The following is a 10,137-nucleotide window of genomic DNA, read 5'->3' as shown; positions in this document are numbered from 1 at the left end:
TTCTCTCATATGCTGTCGGTTGTGCAATGCTCCGGCGACATTCCAACGATGCATGATGGCTATTTTCACCGATATGGTGGAAGACATTTTGGAGGTCTTTATGGATGATTTTAGTGTGGTTGGTGATTCCTTTGAAGAGTGCTTAGGAAATCTGGATAGAGTTTTGGCCCGGTGTGAAGACACCAACCTTGTGCTAAATTGGGAAAAATGCCACTTCATGGTTGAAGAGGGCATAGTGTTGGGCCACAAAATTTCAAAGCATGGGATTGAAGTAGACAAAGCCAAGATAGAGGTAATTTCAAGGCTTCCTCCCCCCACTTCTGTCGGGGTGAGGAGTTTTCCTGGGCATGCGGGGTTCTACCGGCGGTTTATCAAGGACTTTTCTAAGGTAGTGAATCCTCTTTGCAAGTTCCTTGAAATGGATACAAAGTTTGTGTTTGATGAGAGATGTATGGAAGAATTTGAGCTTCTCAAGCTTAAGTTGACCACTACCCCGATCATTACCGCACTCAATTGGAGCTTGCCTTTCGAGCTCATGTGCGACGCGAGTGACAACTAGGGATTTTAACGTGTTTTACGCTCCTTCTTGCTTATTCTTTTGTTATAAATTGTTACAAAATAGTCCCAGAAGGCTCATAAGTGTGCTTGATTGCAGGTTTGATCGACAAAGTGACGAAATTGCAAAGATCGGCTCAAAGGGAGTGAAACCTGCTCAAGTATCAAAGACAAGGTAAACTGAGGGCAAAAAGGGCTAGTGCGGCCGTATTCGACTTTGTGCGGTCCGCACTAGGTAGATTCAGAGAGATGGAAAAACCAGGCTTCAGGCAATGCGTCCGCATTACACATTGCGCGGTCCGCGGTGAAGGCTTCGCGGACGCACTACCACTTTGTGCGGTCCGCGGAAGAGAGATTGAGAGAGTTAAAATTTGTCATGGTTCAAGCTGTGCGGTCCGCGGTCATAATTGTGCGGACCGCGTTAGAGACCTCCGTGGCCGCGGTCCATTCTACGCGGTCCGCGGAGCCCAAGCTCAGAGAGCCCAGATTTGAAGTTCAAGAGCCTAGTGCGGCTGCGGTCCATTTTGTGCGGCCCGCACTGACCCCGCAGGGGCACTTTTGACCATTTTTTATAGCTTAGTATAAATAGAACCTTTTTCCGTTTTTAGGGTATTAGTCATTTTATTTCAGCAGTTGCGCTCGTGAGAACTTCATCTGTAGCCATTTTTGGCATCTTAGCTTACTTTTAACGATTGATTCTTGTATTTTACTTTAGTGCTTAATGAATATGTCTTCTTTTTCATCTATTTCTCTATTTTCTTGTTCAAGAATGAGTAGCTAAACCCATTAGCTAGGGTTGTGGCTCAACACTAGTGTGGGTAATTGATGGGTGTTGTGGTTTAAGGTTGGATTGACTATGGGTGTTTGTATTTGGGTCAATTTTATGGTGTAATTTATGAATTGGTGGTTGCAAACACTGGTTTGTGCTAAGTTGACTTGGCTCTTCTTGAGAAAGAGAGCCTAAGTCTCCAAAATTGACCCAACAAGGAATTGGGATGGACTCAAGAGAATTGATAGTCCCAATTAAAGGGTTAAACCTCGAGAGAGTAATTACTCGACTTGAACCCTAGTTGCTTGAGCCAATTTGCCTACCCATTTGGTCTCGACAGAGTCAATTGGGCAAAATCACTCTCTCTACCGAGAGGTGTGAGAGTGGGTAAAATTGTGCAACGGCTATACATATTTCCCCAATCATGTCAATCAAGCTTTAGAAGCAATTACCCGTCAATTAGCCACCTAGGTGAAAGTGACTACCCTAGTGCCCCTTATTCCATTAGATACAACTCTTAGCAATTATCTCTTAGCGTAATCTAGTTTCAATTCTAATTAGTAGTTTTATAATAGTAGTTCATAAAAGAAAACCCAAAAATTATGAGAAGATCAATTAAGAACATACACGCGATCCTAAGCTAAGTGGATGCCCAACTCCAATCCTAGCTTTCTGTAAATTCGATCCCGACCCACAAATCGGGTAAAAGCTATTGGGACCCTCTCTTGCTACCTTTTATTAGTGCGGAGTTGGCTGCGATCAAATTTTTGGCCCGTTGCCGGGGAGCTAACGGTTTTGGCTATCTATTTAGTTAGTTTTGTGTGTTGTTCTTATTTCCTTCTTTGTTATTAATTTGTGTGTGTGATTACTACAGGTACTTGTGGGGGAGGAGGTTGAGGATATTGGAGACGGTGAGGTGCCTCTTGTACCTCCCGGACGTGGACGAGGCCGCCAGGCCAATGCTAATGACAACGTTCCAGACCCTCCTCCGCCACCTCCAAGAGCGGTTCCTCGGGTGCTACCAAATCAAGGATATGCGAGTGCTATTGTCCCTCCCAGAATCCGGGCGGGCAATTTTCAGATAACTAATATAATGTTGACCTTACTTGAGCAGCGTGGGTATTTCACGGGCGCTGCGGATCAGAATGCTTACAAACATCTCAAAGGATTCGTGGATACATGTTGGGGTAGCAAGCAGATGAATGTGTCCGAAGATGCTCTTAGGTTGAGACTTTTCCCATTCTCACTTCGTGGAAAGGCATTGGATTGGCTAGAGAGACTCCCCAACCATTCCATCACAACTTGGGATGAATTGGCGGATAAGTTTATTGCTAAATATTTCCCACCCGGGCACATGGCGGCACTTCGAGATGAGATATTGGCTTTCAAGCAAGAACCCACGGAACCTTTGCATGAGATTTGAGAGCGGTTTAGATTGATGGTGAAAGAATACCCAAACAATGATATGACGGAGGCGATGATCCAACAAACCTTCTATTGGGGCATCAATACAACAAATCAATGCATAGCCAATCAATTGGCCGGGGGTAATTTCATGAAGTTGACTTATGACCAAGCTTGCGAGATTCTTGATGAGATGGTGGATACATCTTCCACATGGCAAAGTAGAGCCAATGTTCCCCAAGGTGACCCTACGTTATCCATTTGCATAAGGAGTTACACGACCATGGACAGGCTATAGCGGAGTTGACAACTACTATGAATCAATTGGCTAAGGCACAGTTGCAACAAGTCCAAAAGCCTCACCAAGTGAATGCCATGGAAAGTGTTAATTTGCTTACCAACAAGAGAAGGCAAAGAAGGCAACAAAATCAAGGGAATTCCGAACAATTTGATGATGATTGTGATGGGTTTCAAAATGAGGGCTATGATGAGAAAAATGAAGAGGTACAATATGTTAACAACTATCAAGGCAATAGAGGCAACTCTTCAAACCAATAATGGCGACCCCAAGGTAATTGGGGAAATCAACAACAAGGTGGTGGTAATTGGAACAACAATAACCAAGGCGGTAATTGGGGGAACAACAATCAAGGAAACCAAGGGCATTGGAATGGTAATAACAACAATTGGAACAACAATGGTCAAGGCAATTGGAACAACAATAGAAACCAAGGCAATAGGGGGCAAGGCTTTCAAAGGCCCCCCATGTACCAACAACCCAACAATCCACCCCCGTTCCCTTCTCAAGGGTCTAGTTCTTCAGGCAATGACATGGGAAGAATAGAAATGATGTTCGAACAAATGATGAAGAAGAACCAAGATTCCGATGCTCAATTGGCTTCCCACAATACCTCTATTCTGAATTTGGAGGTGCAATTAGGCCAAATCTCTCAATCGTTGAATACTCGCCCAAAGGGTGCTCTACCAAGTGATACGGTAGTGAACCCTAAGGGTGGGAACAATCATGTGATGGCGGTTACAACACGAAGTGGGAGAGGCGGTGATGTGCATGCCTAGAAAGATAAGCAAGTTGTGGATAATGAGGTTGAGTTGCGAGAAAGTGATGTTCCTTTGGTACTTGAAGATGTGGTTGAAAATCAGGTGAACAATGATGTGAGGATTGACATTGATGAGGCCGAGGTGGAAACTCAAGAGGCCGTGAACCCGTCTAGGGAGCACATAATTGACATGCCGGAGCCGGTGGTGCCAAAAGACAAGGAACCTTTTCCTAGACCACCTCCCCCCTATCCTCAAAGGCTAGCCAAGCAGAAAAGTGACAACCAATTCAAAAAGTTCACTGACATGATGAACAGCTTATCCATCAACGTGCCTTTGGTAGAGGCTTTGGAGCAAATGCCTGGGTATGCGAAATTCATGAAAGATTTGGTTACAAAGAAAAGATCAATGGGCTGCGAAACTATCAAGATGACCCACCAAGTTAGTGCCATAGTACATTCAATGGCCCCGAAATTAGAGGATCCTGGTGCTTTCACTATCCCTTGCACCATTGGTAGTGCAGACTTTGCCAAAGCTTTATGTGATCTTGGGGAAAGCATCAATTTAATGCCCTTCTCAATTTTCAGGACCCTAGGTATTGGGCCACCAAGGCCAACTTCCATGAGATTACAAATGGCAGATAGATCAATGAAGCGTCCTTTGGGTATAGTAGATGATGTGTGATAGTAGATGACACAAGTTCTATGATTAACATGGAGGATCCCCTTGAGGCCGTGCTATTAAATCTTGATGTCAATGATGATGCAAGCAGAATGGATTGTGTCAATGCTCTACATGGGATGAGCTCTTATTCTTATGAGCCGAGAAAATTGTCTTTGGATCTTGAAAATCAGAAAACTCCACCAACCAAACCATCAATTCAGGAGCCACCGGTGTTGGAGTTGAAGCCACTTCCTCCACACCTCGGGTATGAATTCTTGGGATCTAATTCAACTTTACCAGTTATTCTTTCTTCTTGCCTTACTAACATGCAGGTTGAGGCCACTTTGGCGGTGCTTCAAAGGCGAAAAAGGGCAATTGGATGGACTCTGGCGGATATTTCGGGAATAAGCCCCGCATTTTGTATGTACAAAATTATCTTGGAGGATGATGCAAGGCCTTCCTTAGAACATCAAAGGAGGCTCAATGAGGCAATGCAAGAAGTGGCTAGATGCAGGTGTGGTGTATCCAATCTCCGATAGCTCATGGACTTCTCCGGTGTAATGTGTGCCGAAGAAAGGTGGGATGACTGTGGTGACTAATGACAACAATGAACTTATTCCCACTCGGACGGTTACCGGGTGGCGGGTATGCATGGACTACCAGAAGCTAAACAAGGTGACCGAAAGGATCATTTCCCTTTGCCATTCCTTGACCAAATGCTTGACCGTCTTGCGGGGCGAGCCTTTTATTGCTTTTTGGATGGATATTCAGGTTATAATAAAATCTTAATTGCTCCGGAGGACCAAGAGAAGACCACATTCACCTGCCCGTATGGTACATCTACTTTTTCTCGGATGCCGTTCGGGTTGTGCAATGCTCCGGCGACCTTCCAACGATGCATGATGGCTATTTTCACTGATATGGTGGAAGACATTTTGGAGGTCTTTATGGATGATTTTAGTGTGGTTGGTGATTCATTTGAAGAGTGTTTGAGGAATTTGGATAGAGTCTTGGCCCGATGTGAAGAGACGAATCTTGTTCTTAATTGAGAAAAATGCCACTTCATGGTTGAAGAGGGCATAGTGTTGGGTCACAAAATTTCTAAGTATGGGATTGAAGTAGATAAAGCCAAGATTGAGGTGATTTCAAGGCTTCCTCCCCCCACTTCTGTCAAAGGGGTGAGAAGTTTTCTTGGTCATGCGGGGTTCTACCGGCGGTTTATCAAGGATTTTTCGAAGGTTGTGAATCCCCTTTGCAAGTTGCTAGAGAAAGATGCTAAGTTTGTGTTTGATGAGAAATGCATGGAGGCCTTTGAACTTTTAAAGCATAAGTTGACAACTACCCCGATCATTACCGCACCCAATTGGAGCTTGCCTTTCGAGCTCATGTGCGACGCGAGTGATGTTGCGGTTGGGGCAGTTTTGGGTCAAAGAGTGAACAAAATGTTTCATCCCGTGTACTATGCAAGCAAGACTATGAATGAAGCTCAACAGAACTACACGGTGACGGAGAAGGAATTGTTGGCTATTGTGTTCGCCATGGAAAAATTTCGGCCATATCTTATGGGGGCCAAATTCATAGTGCACACCGATCATGCCGGCCTTAGGTATTTGATGACCAAGAAAGATTTCAAGGAAAGGTTGATGCGATGGGTGTTACTTATTCAAGAGTTTGATTTGGAAATAGTGGACCGGAAAGGTAGTGAAAACCAAGTTGTGGATCATTTCTCCCGTTTGGAGGAGGAAGGAAGGCCGTGTGATGGATTGGAGATCAATGATACATTCCCCGATGAGCAACTACTTTCTGTGTCAATGGGTGATATGCCATGGTTTGCAGATATTGCTAATTTCATTGTGACTGGAATCATCCCGTGTGAGCTCTCTTCTAACCAAAGGAAGAAGCTCAAACGGGATAGTCTGGACTTCTATTGGGATGATCCATACTTGTTTAAGATTTGCACGGATGGTGTGATTCGAAGGTGTGTCCTAGAGGGAGAGCAGTTGAGTATTTTGGAGGCTTGTCATTCATCCCCCTATGGTAGCAATCATGGAGGGGTGACAACGGCTTCGGAAGTTTTGAGTTTTGGTTTTTATTGGCCAACCTTGTTCAAAGATGCAAGTGATTTAGTGAAAAGATGTGATCAATGTCAACGCGCGGGAGGGATTTCCAAGAAAGATCAGATGCCTCTGAACACAATTCTCGAAGTTGATATCTTTGATGTATGAGGTATCGATTTTATGGGCCCTTTTGTTAGCTCGTGTGGGAACACTTACATTCTTGTAGCGGTTGATTATGTGTCAAAATGGGTTGAGGCCGTGGCCTTGCCTAACAATGAAGCTAGGAGTGTGGTGTCATTTCTAAAGAATAGCATTTTGATAAGGTTTGGTACACCCCGGGCAATCATTAGTGATGGAGGATTGCATTTTTGTAATAGAGCTTTTGATACCTTGCTATCCAAGTATGGTGTCAACCACAAAGTCTCTACACCTTATCATCCTCAAGCAAGTGGCCAGGTTGAAGTGTCCAATAGGGAGATCAAGAGTATTTTGTCCATGACCGTCAATGCCAATGGGACCGATTGGTCTAAAAAGTTAGATGATGCTCTATGGGCTTACCAGACCGTTTACAAGACCCCGATTGGTATGTCATCGTACCGGTTGGTGTTTGGGAAAGCATGTCATCTACCACTGGAGTTGGAGCATAAGGCCATGTGGGCCTTGAGGAAGCTTAATCTTGAGTGGGATGTTGCGGCTAATCTTCGTGTTGAACAACTCAATGAACTTGATGAATTCCGGTTCCATGCATACTCTAGTTTGTCCTTGTATAAGGACAAGATGAAGTACCTTCATGACAAATATGCTCGTGGAAAGGAGTTCAAAGTTGGTGATTTGGTCCTCTTGTTCAATTCTCGTCTAAGGTTGTTTCCAGGAAAGCTGAAATCAAAGTGGAGCGGACCATTTGAAGTTGTATGTGTGACCCCGTTTGGTGCTCTAGATTTGAAGAACAAAAGTGGTGAAGTCTTTAGGGTGAATGGGCACCGTGTCAAGCATTATCTTGGGAAATTCGATGATAGCCATGTGGTGGCTGTTTTCTATTTGAAATGATGTCATGGTAACCTGCGTCGTGCCGCGACGTTAAATCAGGCGCTTCTTGGGAGGCAACCCATGTCTTTTTCTTCTTGTTTTCTTTGATTTTGTTTTTGGTTTAGGTTTGATTTTTGGACTTATTGGTTGTGAGATGTTGCAAGGATTGTGTTGATGTAGTGCAAAACATTTTTCAAAAATGGAACAGTCTCTGAAGTTGCCAGTGCGGCCGCATTGCACTTTGTGCGGTCCGCACTGGTGAAGGCCAAGTGAGGTACTCTCTGAAGTTTGCCACTGCGGCCACATTGCATTTAGTACGGACCGCGGTGGACCTCCGCGGTCGCGGTCTGTTTTGTGCGGACCGCGGAGGTTGCCGTCTCAGACTTCTTCTGAACAAACCCAGCACGGTCCGCGGTCCGTTTTGTGCGGCCGCGCTGGTAGGTAAGACTGGGTCACACACCTTTTTCTATAAATAGACCTCAAGGGTCTCCTTTTACCCTTTTCGAACCCTAAACTCCCAGAGCTCCTTTTTACTGTTCATCCTCTCTTTTGACCATCATTCTTGCTTTGTGTGATGACTTGCATTACATATACATATCTGGTAAAATCTCAATCATTTCTTTGTGCTTAATTTTAGTTTTTGTTTATTTACAGTAGCCCATAACTTCTTCTTCTTCCCATTTTTCTCTATTTGTTAGCTTAGGTTAGTGTAATTTTTTATTTTTTTGTGTGCCTAAGGACTATTATTAACTGGGTAAATTTAGTAGGGACAATGTTAGGTGAAAACTTGAACAATATTGCAAAAATTAGAAATCCTAACTCAGTGCCTTGAATTAGCACCCTCCGCGGACCGCGGTCACTTTAGTGCGGTCCGCGCTGATCCACCGCGGCCGTGATACCACTTTGTGCGGGCCGCGGTGGAGAGATTCAGAGAAGTGGTTGTCTAGACCCTGCCCCAATGCGGACCGCGGTGGCTTTTATGCAGTCCGCGGTGCCTGCAGTGCGACCGCACTCCTTTTTGTGCGGGCCGTGGTGCACTTTTCTGCAACCTTTTTCTGCAACTTTTGGCTTCTGTTTTGCAATTCATTTTCCACAACTGATTCACTGCCTGTGCTGATACTAACAAAGCTAGATATGTGTGATTGCAGATAATGGTTAAACACCAAGGAGGCAAATGATCAAAATAACCCGGGAGAGGTGATTCCTCCTGAGGGGGCAAAGGAAAGAGAATAGTCAAACTCACTCCCCAAGCTCGGGAAAACATAAAGAAAACCCGAAAGCTGATAAAAGCCGCAGATAGAGCTGCTTCCCATTCTCCGGGGAGTGAGTGTGTGCCCTCCCAAGACATCTCCCCAGACTCAATCCCAACTCATATTGTCACCAACCTCCAATTGACTGATGACACTCCTCCACCATCACCCACTATCCGAAGGCCAGTCAATATCGTTTCTGAGTCGTCTGAGGGCTCAGCAGCCGGTAGTGGGGACGACTCCACCTCCCCCACAGCTTCATTATCTGGGGAGAGTGCAGGCGGAGATGATAAGGGAGATGAACAGGTACCGGAGGGTGGTGAGCCTCAGGTGGGAGGCATTGCTCGAACTAGGAAGCCAGCTGTGTGGGAAGATAGATTTGTGAGTGAGATAGCGTATCACAAGTTTAGGGAGTTGTGGCCGGTGAGAAAGTTGATACCGGAACGAAGTTTCATTGACAAAGACTTATTACCCCACAACCCTGACGTGAAAAGGCAGTTTAGGACTAGAGTGGGTTGGGAAATATTTATGGAGCAGTGTATTGAGGCAAATGAACATATGGTCAAGGAATTTTACTGTAATGTTGCCCACATCATCAAGGGTTCCAAAGTGACCAAGGTTCGAGACAAAAAGGTGTTGTTCGACGGGAAGTCTCAGAATGAGTATTTGGGCTTCAATGAAGAAGACGAGACTCTATATCAGGCAAAGTTGGAGATGGGCGAGGGGGTCCGTCCATGGTTAGCTCAGTACCTGGCAGTCCCAGGTACCGTTCCTGAGTGGTTGACTGCAGGGTGAAAATACTGAGGAGGACCCTAATCTTTGAGGCTAGGGGTTGGTTGACTTTTGTTTGCAGTCGGTTGGACCCTACTACCCATGACCAGACCATTCCTCTCCACCGGGCTGTATTGGTTGCTTCCATCATGGCGGGATACCCCATCAATGTGGGGAATGTGATGACCCGCATCATCTCCTTAGTGGGTACAGATCCGGGACTTGGAGGTGGAAAAGAAGTCCTATGATGTCAAGGCCAAACCAGTAGTTCCATTTTCCTGGTATAGTTTGAAGGGGCCAGACAACCCCAAGAACAAGAACTACTAGGCGCCTGCCTCTGCCCCAACTGCTCAGTCTGAAGAGCCAGTTGTGGTAGAGGCCCCCTCTGAGCCTGCCTCCACTATTGCAGCTATGTCTCCAGGACCTTCTACTACTGGTCACTTGCCTCCAGGTCCTTCTACCTCAGCTGGCCCGGAGATTCCATCTTCCCGGGCCCATCCTATCACTGCCCACCGGCTGAGCCAGAAGCTTCAGAGCCTCGATAACTGGATGTATACAGCTTCATCCAAGTTGTCTACCTTGTACC

The sequence above is a fragment of the Nicotiana attenuata genome, chromosome 1 (assembly GCF_001879085.1).
Source record: "Nicotiana attenuata strain UT chromosome 1, NIATTr2, whole genome shotgun sequence".
Classification (NCBI taxonomy): Eukaryota; Viridiplantae; Streptophyta; class Magnoliopsida; order Solanales; family Solanaceae; genus Nicotiana; species Nicotiana attenuata.
This window is presented reverse-complemented; position numbering follows the sequence as displayed.